Source organism: Vigna unguiculata, chromosome 3 (genome assembly GCF_037176805.1).
Source record: "Vigna unguiculata cultivar grain cowpea cultivar isolate G323 ecotype 2 chromosome 3, ASM3717680v1, whole genome shotgun sequence".
NCBI lineage: Eukaryota > Viridiplantae > Streptophyta > Magnoliopsida > Fabales > Fabaceae > Vigna > Vigna unguiculata.
The window spans coordinates 43,923,332-43,941,347 of record NC_140794.1 but is presented as its reverse complement, the minus strand read 5'-3'; the positions used below and the strand labels follow the sequence as shown (position 1 = coordinate 43,941,347).

At 30.5% G+C, this 18,016-nt stretch overlaps 1 pseudogene; it reads right to left on the bottom strand.

Moving 5' to 3' along the window:
- Positions 1-9,886: 9,886 nt before the first annotated feature.
- On the bottom strand, positions 9,887-12,413 carry LOC146887895 (uncharacterized; annotated as a pseudogene).
- Positions 12,414-18,016: the final 5,603 nt, after the last annotated feature.

Sequence of the window (18,016 nt, the reverse complement as noted above, 5' to 3'; positions counted from 1 at the left end):
AGTTGGTTGGTCTTAAATAGAGACCATCGAGGTGAAAAAAGCATGAAATATTATACCTGGATTAAATATGCTTCATTAAAATATTTGGTAATCCTAATTACATCTTTTAATCCTTAATAAGTATATTTTAAACTTATCTCAATTTTCAAAAAATAAAAGAAATATATATTTGCAAATTCTTCTTATTTTTCTTGAGCTAAGTGTAATTTCAAACATACAATTATATTAAGAATTTAAATGTGATTCTAAATTTTACATTGGTTAGATACGAGAAAATAGAATATTATATAAGGATAAAGATTTATAAATTCATTATTTTAAAATTTTGTATTAAAAGTGATATCAATGTCTTATGTGGTTGGGTTCAGGTCTATTAATATTGTATTTCTAATGAATTTTGTCTCATGACATAGATCAAGTGGATCGTGACAAAAGAGTTGTGTATAACTTTTGGCATGTGCCCTAACTGTTAATGACTATAATTTTTTACCTAGTAACATGTGTTTGATCCAACATATTACTGGTCGTATAATACTTCCATATCATTTTAAAAGAAAATTTAAATGTAATTCAATCTTATAAAATTAATTTTATAAATTAATTTTAAATTTATACTATCTCTAGTTAATATAAAATCTCATGCATCATCTTATATTTACTTTTTTATATTATTTAAACATACTTATAATTTAATATTTAAAATAGAAAATATAAAAATTAATGTTTTATGGTCCGCGTTAACACCTTGTTTGTTTAGGAAAAACGTGTTAATATTTACTAGAAAAAGATTATTGTCAGTGAAATTAAAGGGAATGTGAATTTTGAATGTTTAGATAAAAATGAATGATCCAGAAAAAGGTGACGAAACATGATTATTGAGAAGTGGCAAGCATGAGAGAGACTTTAGCACTTTGAGTCAGTCTTTTTGACAAACACGGTGTCGACGTTCAGCTTTTTGGTGAGCGTTCCCAATTTCACGTTTTTTTTAACATTCAGAACTCATCACAACACGTAAGCTTCTTTCCTTCTTTTTTTCATGCCATATCACATGCGTTGGCTTCCTTTTAAAGTGGGTCCCCCTTGGTCGTACCAAACATATCACTTTTTTTTTCATTTCTTTAAATTTGGTTGTAGAGAATTTGGTATCCATCTTTTTTTAACAAAAATATAAGAAATGAGTTATTTTATTGTAAATAAATGAGTAAAATAAAACATTTCATTTATAATTATTTATTATAATAACAGAAGACAAAAAGTGTAAAGAGATAAAAAAAACACAATATTATTGACTGTAGTTATACTCTATTTTTCTCTCTTTATATATGTAAGGTTTTATTTTCTCTTATTTATTTTTGTAGTTTTATATTAAATATTTTAATCGCATTTTTTTATGATCATTTACCTATATTTGGTATAAAAATAATATTATTATACAAAATAACTTGTTTACAAGATTGGAAAACTGATATTAAAGTAATAACAAAAGAAAAAAAACTATAAATCTATCCTGGAGAATGGAGGATTAAGAAAATGAAAAGAGATAAATATATTTTTTATTTTTAAATTATTTTTTAAATTTGTGTTTTATTTTTAAATTAAAATATATATTTATTTTGCGTATATGCTTTTGTATTTTATAAAAGTAATGTGAAATACTTTTTATGTATATAAAAAATGCGATTAATTTCTATAGAAGTAATGTGAAATTACTTTTTATTAAACGTATAAGATCATCTATAATTTCTAGTATAATTTCTAGTATTATTGTCAACTTCTCCTAAAAAAGTGAATAGTTACTTAATAAATTATGAATTCAATACCATGTTACTTATATTTTGTTAATAATGAATTAATACTTTTTATTGGATTAAATATGTTTTTCTTCCTCAAGTTTAAGTGAAATTGAAATTAGTCACTTTTTATAACTTTTGACCAATTCAGTCCTTCATTTTTAAAAATACATGAATTTAGTCCTTCTAACTAAAGTTTGTTAAGTTTATGTGACGTTTCAAACATTTTTCATTATAGTATTTGAATTGTTTACCCCGTTTGACACATTTTTGCTTTAATGTTAACTCAAATATTATCATAAAATATATTTAAAATGTCAAATAAACTTAACAAAATTTGATAAAAAGAACTAAATTCACACATTTCTAAAGGACTAAATTGATATAAAAAGAACTAAGTTTATAATTCACTGAAACTTGACAGACAAAAACATATTTAACCTTTTTTATTTTATTAGTTACACATAACAAACTTCAAGACAATTTTTTGTTGATTAGGAATTTGAGGATTATAGTTAGAGAAATTACTAATTACATCAATTCCAATGCATTCACGTTTTATTTGTTTCGGTCATGTGTTCTTTGTTTTAGAAATATTAGCTTGTATTTTCATTAGAAAATAAATTAATTTGGATTTTTTACCATGTTTTTTGTACTGTTTTTATACTTTGTTGTGTTCGTGCTTTCACGATATATAGATAATCATTGATTTTAAAATTTTAAAATACATTGAAAAAAAAATTAACATAATTTATTTTTAATATTCACATCAAACAGAAGACAATATCAACAACAGTAAAAAAAAAAATCTGAACTCTAAATGAAAATATATGTAAAGTTATTTAGATAAAAGATAAAAGAGTTAAAAGGAAAGAAAAAAAAAGATATAAATCTCCAGAAAATGGTATTTTAGAAGTGACAGTGATTTAAAATTAGTGAAACTCGATTATTTTAATATTAAAATGTTTTAGTATAAATAGAATCGTTATAAACGAGTTTCATTATTTTAAAAGACATCATCTCTCTAGAAACCACTTCTCTAGAGTTCTTTGACTTCTGTTTAAGAGTTCTGTCTTTTTGGTCGTCTGATTGAAGAATTGAGATCGTAAGATTGATCCTCTCGGCTGAGCTCTTCAATTTGGATCGATCAGTTTCTCTATTCGCGTAAGTTAAGTTTTCGCTTTCTTTTTTGTTTTTTGTTGTATGTAAGCCATCTTCCGCTTGCATGCGTCATTTTATTTATCAATATGAGTCTATGTTGATCAGTGATCATAATGATATATCTTGATCATTCTTATGATGTTTCTACGTGTAGATAGAACATCCTGTGGAGTTAGAGACGTTTTACGTTTATAGAGTTATTTAAGTAGGATACCAGGTAAGGGAAACTAATTTCTCTATCTTAATTCATAAACATGTTAAGAATGCATATTGTATGTTTAATTTGTGATTGATTGATGTATCTGATATGCAGAATTGCTTGTGATGTTGAAAACTATGAAGATGTGTGTTTTTCATATTAATTGAGAATAACCGGTGGTTTAAATGTGTTTTGCATTTAATTGGTATGACTAATTAGATATAATTGATGTTTGATAATTGAATAATCTCTGCACTGGTTTTGGAGTGATATGAACTGGCTGAAGATGCACAAAAAGAGCTAGATCAGCAGAAGTATGTTGGACGAGTAGTACTGGCTGAGCGAGTGAGCTGATCTGCAAAATTATACAGAACATTGATCTGCAGAAGTATGCAGATCTGCAAACTCGTTGGGCGAGTAACTCACGTTGGGCGAATTTCCAAGTCAAAAACTTCAAGATCTGGGACAGTGGCTAGGCGAGTGCTACTCGTTGGACGAGAATGGGTTAGTGGTTGGGTAAGTGCTACCCGCTGGGCGAGTAAGTCAGGACTTGAAACTTGCATTCTTGAGTGAGTTGAATGGTATTTTTGTGGTTATAGAAGCTAATTGGGATAATGATTTATTTAGATATTATATATATGCAATGTAATATAGGATTTGAAACTTGCATTCTTGAGTGAGTTGAATGGTATTTTTGTGGTTATAGAAGCTAATTGGGATAATGATTTATTTAGATATTATATATATGCAATGTAATATGAGAGGTGTTAAAACTAATTCAAGGAGCATTAGTTATGAATTGTGGTAGTGTATGCATTGAGGTAGGGATTGGCTTGGCAGTTATCCTGACACTCTAATAACCATTCAAATTCTCAAGTAGAGGAGGAATGGGGTATGTGTTAACAGACTGACCTTGTATGTGGTAGAGATTTCACTCTTAATTTGTCGCTCTGCAGAGCATGAGATGTCACTACAAGTGCAGAATTGATTGGATCCGACCTCAATATATGATCCAGATTAGTTGAGTTGTAGTTTATAAATATATGTATGTGAATATCTAGATCTGCTTTGTCTGTAGTTCAGTGAAAAGTTGTTGTAAATGGTTAGCTTGTGTTTAGAGTTAGAAATGTTTAGCATGAATAATTGATATATTTATATAGTCCGATCAGATAATTTGTAAGATTGTATTAGCATACTTTATACATTTGTTTATGTGTTCTGTACACTAAGGTGGAACATTCTATTTTATTAGTTTTAAACTACTAAAATTGAAATGTTACAATACTACTTGATTAGATCAATATAATAAAATAATTTAAGTTTTATATTATATATTTAAATAAATTTTTAAAAATAATTCAATAAAAATACTTTTTAAAATACTATTAAAGTTAAAATAAATTTTAATAAAATAAAAATTCTCATCAAATTTAAGAAGTACAAAATTATATTTAATTCATTGTTTTAATAATTTTATTTGAATTATTTATTTTAAAAATAAAATTATATACAACTTTCTTAACAAATATCTTCAACGAGCAAAGAAATTTTGTTGATTTTTGTGCTTAGTTTACCTTATTTTATATGCTTTATCCGTGAACCGTAAATACATGCTTTTTATCTGTGGAAACAAAGGGATCATCGTTAGGGTGACTTTGATCCCAACGGAAATAAAGGAGATAAAAATATGTGAATGGTACGAAAAAAAATGAGGTAAAAAGTTATAAAATTGAATATAATAATTTTTTTTTCAAATTTGCGGAGGAAGGTCTAAAAGTAAGCATACGTTATTATTTATTTTTTGATAAAATAAAATATGAATGTAATAAAAAAATATTTCAATTAATAAAATTGTGACATTATATATTTTTTCCATGCATGTGATTTCTGACTCTGATTTTACTGCACCTTCACAGGTTGAACACATTTAGGTTTCATTTAAAATCACTTAAAAAGTTTCCATCATATATAATAGATGCAAGAATGTGCAAATTTAGCAAAGTGTTATTATATAGTATCAAATCACTATGAACCACCCTATACACCCTATATCATTTGACCAATCCAATCAACTCTCATATTCTCCTCATCTACAACCGATGATATTTCAAACCTTTCTTCTACCATTAATGTTGTTGCAATAAACTTTGCAAATTATCTAACTTTTATGCAGAAAAGGAAAAAAGAGATAAAGAAAGGTAGGTTAGGTAATGTTTGAAATGCTATGGAAAATGTTCAGAGGTAGATGACACAACTTTCACATTATAAGAGATTTGCTTAACACCGAAAGAAGGGAAGAACTTGTTCTTGCTCATGCCACCACAAAAAATGCTTAAAATAGATAACTTCAGGTTAGGTATATATTTTATTGAGTTAAATGTGTTTATGGTGTTTATATTCTTGAGACCGGTCTAGTTTAAGCGAAACTAATCTAACTTAAATGAGAATTGTTGAGAATTTTAATTTCTTACTTTAACTTGTGATTGATTGATTTAATTAAAAATATGATGTATGAAGCTATTCATGAATGATGTGTCCTTTTTGAGCTGTACTTGATGTGTTTAGCTTGAAATAATAATTATTCTGAGATAACATGTGAAATATTGTTGGTAAAAGAGTTTCAAGGAAAATTCTGTGTGATTGTGTGGTTAGTGTATGCCTTGATATAGGAGATGTCTAGATAAAGAATGTATTCTGAACTCTAATAATCACTCACACTCACGTCACGTAGAGTAAAGTGATTATGTGGTGAGAGTGATAGGAGATCCTAGTCTTGAGAGGTGTTTGAATCTGAGACATATTGAAATTAACCTTTTGATTGATTGGGTGATAACCTCTTGTGGCTAGACTCTGCAGAGTTTAGAAATCAATGTAGGTGCATACTTCCTTAGAATTTTATATCAAGCGCATAATCCGGATAATTGAGTTAAAGAGTCTGATTGTTTGCTATCACATGTTTTGGGTGTCTGCTTTGCTTGTTTATAACTTATTTTAACATCTGCTTGCTCAATAACATGTTAATATTTTTTTTACTCTAACTTATCCTTTCTTTTTGGTGTATATTTCATGTTTGACTTTCCTTTTTGCAATGATCACTAAATCTTTGGTGTTATGTGGAAACCCATGACGATCATCTTGGTGATGGAAATGCTGCAGAGTAGCATGCATGAGATGGACCTTGCTCTATGGAGCATTTTTTGGGGGCTTTGTTGCCTTTGTAATTCCTGACTATGTGAGCAAGCCTTTTGGACAACTGATAATTATTTATATTCTATTTATGACATATATTTTGTGCCTTATTAGTTTTTCTTGTACTTCTTGTATATAATTGTAAAAGATTATTTGTGTTTAGCTTGAACCTTATTTTATTATGATTATGCATCCCGTTTATTTATTAAAATTCATTTATTAAATGAAATGTCACAATTCATTTAACACGTAAAGGAATATAAAATTTTTTAGTATTAATATCAAATTAAATCAAAATTTTGCATAAAAATGGATTTCAATTTTTTAACAAAATTTAAGAGGTAAAAGATATTTATCCCTGTATTATTTGTATACGGAGTAGTCTCCTTCGGTGTAATAGGACACTTTAATCCTAAAAATGTATTTTGGATTCATGTAATTTTACATGGTGGAATAATAAGTTAGGAGGCATTTAGTAGTCCAAAAAAAAAATGTAAAGATATAAACTATTTATGAAATTATTTCAAATCTCATTATTTCAGATTTTATAAATCTTCTGAAGTCCAAAATTCATAACCTTAATATTAAAAGTATTTCTTTAAAAAAAATAAATGATTACATTTTTACAAAATCTTTTAAAATCTACATTATTTTCTTATTTGAAATTCCTATTGAATATACTTACAACATAAAATATAACAGATCGAATTTCAATATTCAACAAACAAATATTTATACAAGCTTACACAATTATTCATTTATTAGTTTTTTAAAATCAATTATCAACATTTCCCATATGTTGATGAGAAATTTGTGCTTATAAATTTCTCTTCTTCGTAATAATTTTATATTATCTGTTAATATTTTCTTACTTTATGAAATAAAAATACATAACTAACTTTATTCTATTAACACAATTTGAGAGTCTATTAATATTGATTTAAATATTTTACGTATTAATGCTACAAAATATATACAATTTTATTATTTTTAATATTATTTACAATTTAATTTTAAGACTTAAATAATGATTTGAAACTAATATTCATTCAGATTTTTCAATTTGGTTATAATATTTTTTTTTTCAATTTAGTTTTAATATTCATCGATTTTATTTAATTTGGTCTTTTTGTTAATACCGTTAAAATTATTAACATTTTGTGGTTTTTATGTTTTTTATTTAAAAAAAAGTGTGTCAAGTCAATATCATATCACGTGTCAAGGTTTATTTTTTATATTCAGTTTGTTTCTAATATTTGTCATTTTATTTTAATTTAGTCTCAATTTTTTTAAAAATTGAACAATTTTATCCCGCTCTCAAAATTTGAAATTGAGATCAAATTTAATTTTTATATAAATGTTATACTGATATACTTATCAAAAATCATATTTTTATTAAAAATAGAGTTACAATTTGTTAGGATTTACAGAGGAAGTTTCACTTCACTAGGGAAATACAACACCAATGAGACTTGATCCTAATCACATAAGGCACTGACACTACTCTCAATCCAAAACCAAAACCTTAAGGCAATGGGCTTATGGGTCTTTATCCTTATATAGTGCTCTACTTTCTCATTTCTAATTTCTAACCAATGTGAGACTTAGACTCAAACTTGATTCTTACCACAATTGATTTAAAATTAGGGAAGAATATCATTGATTTAAAATTAGGGAAGAATATCATTGATTTAAAATTTTAAGGGTCAAAACTAATATAAAGTAATATAACCGATTAATATAATGTTTATGTGATTTTTAATACTTATGTGGTTTTTAACCTTTTTTTTAATTTTAAACCAACTCTAACCCTAAACAAAATTATTTAATAAATATGTGAATTTTAATAAGAATGTCAATATAATATTTGTATAAAAAATTAAATTTGGTCTCAATTTGGAAAGAGAAAATTGCTCAATTTTTAAAAAATTGGAACCAAATTAAACAAAAATAACGAATATCAAGACCAATTAAATAAAAGAGCTAGTAGTCCTGACACGTGACATGATATTGACTTGACAAGTGAACATTTTTTTAAATTAAAAAAAATAAAAAAAAAAAACACGAAATGACATGTGTCAGATATTGTTCACAATCCGTTAATTATTTTAATGGCGTTAACAAAAAAAATCAAATTGAACACAATTAACGAATATTATGACCAAATTAAACAAAAAAAATATTAGGACCAAATTAAAAAAATTAAAATAAATATTAAGACCAAATTAGTATTTAAGTCTATATTATTTTATTTTAAAATTATATTGTAGATTTTAATATATTCGTTTCTATAGAGTTTAAAGACTCATTGTCATTAATACTCTTTTAGGAATGATAGAAGATTTTAAAATTTAATATACACTCAATAAAATAGATTTAAACCTAAAATTGAAATTTATTTTTCCTATTATATAAAGTGGGTTTAAGTCTATTCTATTTTCATAAATCGGTGTATAAAGTGAAAATTGTTGAATTTCATATAAATATTATATATATATATATATATATATATATATATATATATATATTTATTGATATGAATCTCATTGCACAAGGGCTAATTTAGGATTTTTTTTTCTTTTAGAGTTAGAACCAGTTATGACCACGAGATGTTTTGTGGGCAGAATTAGATATTCTTTTGAAAATTGGGTGAAGAAGAAAGTAATAAGGGGTGAATCTAAAAGTGGAAGGAAACAATCGCTCTTTCCAAAGGAGGCAACACACAAAGGATGGCAAAATCCTTTGATACAGCCAAGGGTTCTTGAATCACTCAAGAACTAGGAGAATCACTCTCACTATTAGATAGAAAATTGAATTTCTGAACAAAACTTAACTTGATTTCATTGATAAGAAATGGTTCAACTTATATAGAGGCTTTAACCATTAGGGTTACAAAAAGACCATTAATTGTCATTGTATCCCACTAGTGCTAATAATAAACCAATCAAGCTAATAATTGTCCACTACCTAATGGCTAATTATAACTGAAATTGGGACAGCCAAAAAGTCATCCAAAATTATTCAGCAAGGTCTTTTTAGTCTTCCAAGGCTGGTTCTTAAGATGTCAAATGGGCCTTTATTTAAATAAAAGAAACTGCATTAATCTGGCGCGTTAGTCCTCTTCCATTTGGGCCACGATGCAATTTACAACTTTTGTCTTTTCTCCTTCAAACTTGGGCTTGTACTCAAATAATATTGACAACACTTGTTGTAGAGCTTCTTTCGCTTTCTTTGCTCTAGACCTTGTCATAGGTCCTCCAAGTTCTTCAAGTGGATCCTTGTCTTTGCTCATTGTCACACCTCCATCATTCTCTCCCTCTACATCAAAAAGGGATAAGTCAGACACATTGAATGTGGAACTAACATTATACTCACCAGGCAGATCAATTTTGTAAGCATTGTCATCTATTCTTTCAAGCACTTGGAATGGACCATTTCCCCTTGGTTGAAGCTTTGATTTTCTTTGTTCTGGAAACCTTTCCTTTCTCATGTGCACCCAAACCCAATCTCCAGGTTGGAAGACAACCTTCTTTCTACCTTTGTTAGCTTACCTTGCATAACTTTCATTTTTCTTTTCAATTTGACCCCTTACTTGCTCATGTAACTTCTTCACATAGTCAGCTTTAGCCTGTGCTTCTTTATGCTTAAACATGGAAATGTTAGGCATAGGTAGCAAATCAAGAGGAGTTAAAGGGTTAAATCCATATACAATCTCAAAAGGTGAATAATTAGTTGTGCTATGGACAACCCTATTATAAGCAAACTCAACATGAGGCAAACATGCTTCCCAAGACTTAAGATTTTTCTTTATAACAGTCCTAAGTAATGTGCCTAAAGTTCTATTGACTACCTCAGTTTGACCATCAGTTTGTGGGTGACAAGTAGTAGAAAATAAAAATTTAGTACCAATCTTACCCCACAAGGTCCTCCAAAAGTGACTAAGGAATTTTGTATCCCTATCACTCACAATGCTCCTTGGTAGTCCATGAAGTCTTACTATTTTCTTGAAAAACAAGTCAGCCACATGACAAGCATCATCCACCTTCTTGCAAGGTATGAAGTGTGCCATTTTAGAAAATCTTGGAATTGGATGCCTATACTTGATGGTGATGTTGTTTATTGCTCTACAATCAGAACACATCCTCCATGAGCCATCCTTTTTGGGCACCAAAATCACAGGTACAGCACATGGACTCATGCTATCCCTCACCCAACCTTTACTCATGAGTTCAGTAACTTGTTTTTCAATCTTTTTGGTCTCTTGTGGGTTGCTCCTATAAGTTGGCCTATTGGGCAAAGCAGCTCCCGGAATGAGATCAATGTGATGCTCAATTCCTCTCAAAGGTGGCAAACCATCAGGGATACTTGCTGGAAACACATCTTTATAATCCTGCAAAAGGGACTCAATACTAGAGGGCAATTCAAATTTGCCAAATTGGTCAGAATTTGAAATTTGATTTTGACAAAACAATAAGTAGAGGGGCTGTCTTGCGCAAAGCACCATTCTTACCTCTCTTTCTCTTGCTAAATAAACTTGCTTACCCTCAAATGTTTCATTTTCTCTCATTTTCCTGTCAAGTGTTTCACTCTTTTTCTTTTTCCTTTCAAGTGTTTCACTCTTTCTCTCATTTGCTAACTTTTCTCTCATTTTTCTTTGATCCTCACACACCTCTTTAGGAAACAAGGGTTTGAGGACCACTTTTTTTATCTTGATACATGAAAGAGATTTTGTTAGTGAAACCATCATGAATGGCTTTAATGTCATACTGCCACGGTCTTCCCAAAAGAATATGGCTAGCCTCCATGGGAACCACATCACATAAGTTCTTATCTTCATATTTCTCAATGGAGAAAGAGACTTCAGCTTGCTGTTTCACTTGGACTTCTTCTCCTTCACTAAGCCATTGAAGTTTGTATGGCCTAGGATGTGGTTTAGTGTCCATGTTCATTTTTTACACTAATCTTGAACTCACCATATTGGTACAACTTCCTCCATCAATGATTACCAAACATACATTACCATTAACTGAACATCTTGTATGAAAAATATTCTCCCTTTGGGATGCATCCTCGGCCTTGACTTGACTTCCCAGCATCCTTCTAATCATGTATAACTCTCCTACATTAGGTTTTAACTCGCCATCACTCTCTTCTACCTCTCCATCATCATCATCAGAATCGCTTGTGTACTCCCCATTATCCTTAAGAAGAACGGTCTTCTTTGTAGGACACTCATAGGCATAATGTCCCATGCCCAAACATTTAAAACATTTCACTTCTCTAGTCCTCTTTGGTGGATGTTCAGGTTTCTTTTGAACAATTTTTTCTTCATTAGAAAGCACTGAATTGCTAGAGGAGGCAACACATTCTTTCTTTACTCTATCTTTCCAGTTTGAAGAATTAAAATTGGTAGAACTCTTTCTTGTTGTACTCTTTCTTTTAATTTGTTGTTCTACCTGTATGGCTTTATGAAATAGATCCTCCATCTCCACAAACTCCTGCAACTCAACAACATCTCTAATATCATGATTTAATCCATTAAGGAAACGTGCCATAGTTACCTCAGGATCTTCTTCAATTTTGGCTTGGATGATAAGAATCTCCATCTCCTTATAATACTCATCCACTCCCTTGCTTCCTTGAGAAAGTCTTTGTAGTTTCAATTTTAAGTCCCTATGGAAGCTAGAAGGTACATACTGCTTCCTCATGACCCTTTTCATCTCACCCCAAGTGTCCACCAAAGGCTCCTTATCTCTAATCCTCTGTCTTTACAACTTGTTCCACCAAATTAAAGCATAATCAGAAAATTCAGTTGCTGCAAGCCTTACCTTTTGCTCCTCACTATAATTATTGCAAGAAAATACATGCTCAATTTTGAGCTCCCATTTCAAGTAAGCTTCAGGATCACTCCTCCCCTTGAAAGGTGACACATTCAACCTTACTCCTTCTATTCTCCCTTCATTCCTTTGTGGCCCTCCTCCTCCTCCTCTTGGTGGGGTTCTATTCTCTAGTTGGTCCAACCTATCATGAAACTCATCTTGTTGTTGCTTCATCAACCTCTCCAAATGTTGAGATAATGCAGCAATTTGCATCTGAATATCATTCCTTTCTGCCATGATTAACAAACAGATCAAGGTAACAAGAACAAAATATATATATGGTGTTTGAAAATTTTCTCACCCACTCAAGTGTTTGCACTCACAGATTGGCTTTTATTAAAAATAAAACACTCTTGCCTTTTACCACTCAAATTCTCCTTGGTTTCTTAGGCAATTCAAGAGATTATGGCCATAACAAAGAACAATTCTCCAATATGTGCAGCGAAACGCTTGTAAGTAGACAAAGAAAGGTTAACAAAGAAAAAAAAAAGGCCAAGAAAAGTAGGTAAAAAGAAGGAAATCAGCAACAATCCTTCAATAACACCAATATATTACCTTATAAAAGTTGTTACGAGGCATGAATCATTCGGCCCATTTTTTTTTTATCACAGTTTCAGTACAATTACGAATTGTTGTAACTATTTTCTTTTTTTAATTTTTTAGAAGGGCCTAACTTTTGCAATGATTCAACACAAACATAAATAATACAAGTAATAAGGTAATGAATTGGTAAAATAAGAAAGAAGGAAGGATGTTACCAATTTGACGTTCAAACCCTTAAACCGAAGCTCTGAATACCAAATGATATGAATCTCATTGCACAAGGGCTAACTTAGGATATTTTTTTTCTTTTAGGGTTAGAACCAGTTATGACCACGAGATGTTTTGTGGGCAGAATTAGATATTCTTTTGAAAATTGGGTGAAGAAGAAAGTAATAAAGGGTGAATCTAAAAGTGGAAGGAAAGAATCGCTCTTTCCAAAGGAGGCAACACACAAAGGATGGCAAAATCCTTTGATACAGCCAAGGGTTCTTGAATCACTCAAGAACTAGGAGAATCACTCTCACTATTAGATAGAAAATTGAATTTCTGAACAAAACTTAACTTGATTTCATTGATAAGAAATGGTTCAACTTATATAGAGGCTTTAACCATTAGGGTTACAAAAAGACCATTAATTGTCATTATATCCCACTAGTGCTAATAATAAACCAATCAAGCTAATAATTGTCCACTACCTAATGGCTAATTATAACTGAAATTGGAACAGCCAAAAAGTCATCCAAAATTATTCAGCAAGGTCTTCTTAGTCTTCCAAGGCTGGTTCTTAAGATGTCAAATGGGCCTTTATTTAAATAAAAGAAACTGCATTAATCTGGCGTGTTAGTCCTCTTCCATTTGGACCACGATGCAATTTACAACTTTTGTCTTTTCTCCTTCAAACTTGGGCTTGTACTCAAATAATATTGACAACACTTGTTGTAGAGCTTCTTTTACTTTCTTTGCTCTAGACCTTGTCATAGGTCCTCCAAATTCTTCAAGTGGATCCTTGTCTTTGCTCATTGTCACACCTCCATCATATATATATATATATATATATATATATATATATATATATATATATATATATATATATATATATATATATATATTAAATTAGTGATTTGATTCGGGATGATACAATGAATCTAACAAATCTCATTAGAATAAACTTTGATAACAAAAAATTGAGTTTAACCCTTAATTCATCTTCAAAATTACAGTTGTGATAAGATCCAATAATAATTTGGGTCAAGTGAAGAGTGTTGAGATAAATGAGTAAAACAAGTATATCATATCAAACCTATAATAAAACTCAACCTACTCTTGAGTTAAGAAGTGTGTTTGTTAGTGTATTAAGAAAGAGAGAAGGAAATGGCTTCTATTATTCATTGAATGAAACAGTGTGTCTTTACAATATCAGAGCTTGGCCTTATATAACACAAGCATACAATTGGGGAAGGTAACAGAAAACTAAAATAGAATAACAGAATGAAAAACAGAAGGGGGAAAAAGACAGAGAAGATATATGAAATATATCTCTATCACCCTCCCTTAAGCTAGGCATAGGGATTCCGTAAGCCAAGCTTGGAAACAACTGTGTGAAACGGTGCAGGATGGAGAGACTTGGTAAAAACATCCGCAAGTTGATGAGCGGAAGGAACGTGAAGAAGATGAATGAGACCATCAAGAATTTTTTGACGTTTGAGATGGAAATCAATCTCTACATGTTTAGTACGCTCATGGAAAGTGGGGTTTTTGGCAATTTGGATTGCTGAATTATTGTCACAAAAGGTGACATAAGGGGTAGGAATGGAAAGATGTAGGTCATGAAGGATGTACTGGAGCCACTAAAGTTCACACGTGAGATAGGCTAAAGAACGGTATTCAGCTTCTGTAGAAGACTTGGAGCCCGTGCTTTGTTTCTTGGATTTCCAAGAAATGAGAGAGGTGCCTATGAAGATGCAAAAACCAAAGACAGAACGACGTGTGGTAGCACAAGTGGCCCAGTCAGAATCTGAAAAAGGTTGGATCTTAAACTCAATGTTGGATTGATAAAATAGACCATACCCTGGAGCATTTTTCAGATAGCGAACAATTCGTAAGGCTTGAGTCATGTGGGGTTCACGAGATGAGGAAATGAATTGACTTAGTTGTTGAACAGCAAAACATATGTCAGGTCGCGTGTGAGTCAAATAAAGGAGTCGACCAATGAGCCTGCCATAGGAAGAAGGATCATACAGCAACACTCCTTCATCAGCATGTAATTTGGTGGCAGGATCAGAGGGCGAAGGTGCAGGTTTACAACCAAGAAGGCCTGCTTCAGAGATAAGGTCGAGGCAATATTTTCGTTGATTCAAAACTAAGCCTTGTGAAGACCGAACAACCTCTAGCCCCAAAAAATATTTAAGGTGACCAAGATCTTTAATGTGAAACTTATCATGAAGATGGTTTTTAACCATTTGAATCTCAGAAATGTCATTACCAGTGAGTACTATATCATCAACATAAACTAGTAGCACTGTGATGGTGGAACCAGAATGCTTGACAAAAAGAGAGTAATCAGCGACACTTTGAGAATACCCCAAAATGAGAAGTTCAAAAGTAAGCTTGGTGTTCCAGTTTCTGCTGGCCTGTTTTAGGCCATAGAGAGACTTGTGAAGTTTGCACACAGATTGAGGATGAGGAATAGAGAGTCCAGGTGGAGGCTTCATGTAAATTTCTTCATCCAACTCACCATGTAAGAAAGCATTATCAACATCCAATTGGTGGATGAACCAATGGTGAGCAGCAGCTAAGGCAAGAACAATGCGAACAGTAGACAACTTCACAACAGGAGAAAAAGTCTCAAAGTAATCAATCCCTTTAGTTTGTGTGAACCCCTTTGCAACCAAACGAGCTTTGTATCTATCCACCGAACCATCTGCTTTATGTTTGACCCTATAAACCCATCTACATCCAATGGACTTCTTGCCAGGAGGAAGAGAAACTAAAGTCCAGGTTTGGTTTCGATCAAGAGCAAGTAGTTCTGCAGACATAGCTTCTTTCCAGCAGTCACTTTGAATGGCTTCTTTGTATGAAGAGGGTTCACCTTGGGCAGATATGTTATGACAGAAAGAAGTATGATTAGAAGAACATTTATCATAAGAAAGAAAATTATGAATAGGATAGGGAGTAGAGAAGGCTGAATCGGATGTGGAAGCAGAACCACAGTAGTAATTTTGTAAGTATCGAGGCCTATTTTTAAGACGATTAGAAGTCCTAAGAACTTCTATTTGATTGTTATCAGAAGTTGTTAGGTGAGAAGTGTCATGAACTGCAATTTGAGAAGTATCAGAAGTAGAGATTGTAGAAATATCATTGTTTCCTGCAGCTGTGATAGATGAAATGGGAATATCAAAATGAAACAAGTCATTGTTGGTAGAGGGAGATGCAATAGTGGAATGATGTGGAGGAGATAAAGAAGTAGAGTAGGGAAAAATAGTTTCATGAAAAAGGACGTTGCGGGATACGATAATGGTTTTGGAATGAATGTCATATAAAACATAGCCTTTGGTGTCAGGCTTGAAGCCAAGGAAAACACACTTTTGGCTTGTGTATTAAGAAAGAGAGAAGGAAATGACTTATGTTATTCATTAAATGAAACAGTGTGTCTTTACAATGTCAGAACTTGGCCTTATATAACACAAGCATACAGTTGGGGAAGGTAACAGAAAACTAAAACAGAATAACAGAACGAAAAACAGAAGGAGAAAAAAGACAGAGAAGATATACGAAATATATCTTTATCAGTGTTAAAATATGTATTGTGAAACTCAACTTACATTAGAGTAGGAGACTCTTAGATATCTAAATATGAGTTGAATAAGTTAAATAGGAAGTTGAATGACATTTAAGAAAAGAATGTCTCTTGGACTTAAATGTTTTAAATTGAAAGTAATATTAATACTTTATACGGATTTGATTTTGTCTCATTAGTGTTTTTGAATCTACCTTGTGAATCTTTTATCGAAAAATCTATCACTCTCAAATTAAATCAAATTAAAAATTCTGGTTTAAATAAAAATAAAAATAATTTATGTAATTTTTTAAATTAAATTTATATTTATATTTTAGTTTACTGAATTTAAATTCAAAGCTGATAAATAATGAGTTTGACATGACCATATTACATCGATTACAGTAAAAAAACCAACCATATAAAAATGAGTAGACTTATTATATCAGTGGCATTTAGATGAAATCTAAAACTAGTGTAAATATTAATAAATAATTGATGTTAATTTTTCTTTATACAAAAAGTGTTGACGATGTACATAAAGTAAAACTCCCATAATTATGAATTCTTCAAGTATAAGACCCATAATTTTTCATTTTTAATATTGTATCCTTGCCTCGTTCACTTTTTCTGATAACGAAGTTCTCTATATATATTTTTCCAAGTTTTAATTGGGTTTTTCATATTATGCTGTTTAAGATAAGAAGTTTATATGACTGTTCACTATTTTTAAAGTCACTTTTTCTTTTAAAAAGTATCTGTGTGCGTGTTAAATCTATGGATCAAAAATTTCAATGAATGAAACGTGTAACTGTCACTATAAGCAATTTGGGGAACACAACTTATTTTTTTAGATTTGTGTATCTTGCTTTACAACTGAGTGGGAAAATGTGGCACCAATTTGCGGAAAGAAAGTGCGATGAGTGATTATCCGAAAAATGAATGTGTAAAAAAAAAAAGTGAAAGAGAAGATATATTTTTCGTAAATGTGAGTTTAAGATGATTAATATTTGGAAATGAACAGGATAAGGTATGAATATACTAATTAATATATGAAGATTATACAAAAAATTTAAACATGTAAATAGGGATGAATGTAAATCAAACTCACATTTGCCATATCTATTTGTTTTAAACTACTAGTTAACTAAACTATAGAAGAAAAAAATGTTATATTAAAACTATTTTTTTATAATAGTAAAGACAAATAAGAAAAAGGTTATGCCATTTGTTGGTTGTATGATTTTGATTAGTGTTCGATAAAGCTAAATAACATAAAGGAAAAATCTTCAAACTTGTTGCATTAAAGATATGTATCGAAGATTGGGTCAATTAAGAAAATTTTGTGACACAGATCATTGACTTTACTAACATTAAGGCTTCATCAATACCCTGCCAGTTTTCGAATTAAAAAGAAGCTTACAGTTAATTTACTAACCAATAACATTTTATTACACAAAAAAGCAAGGCTCTGAGAGGA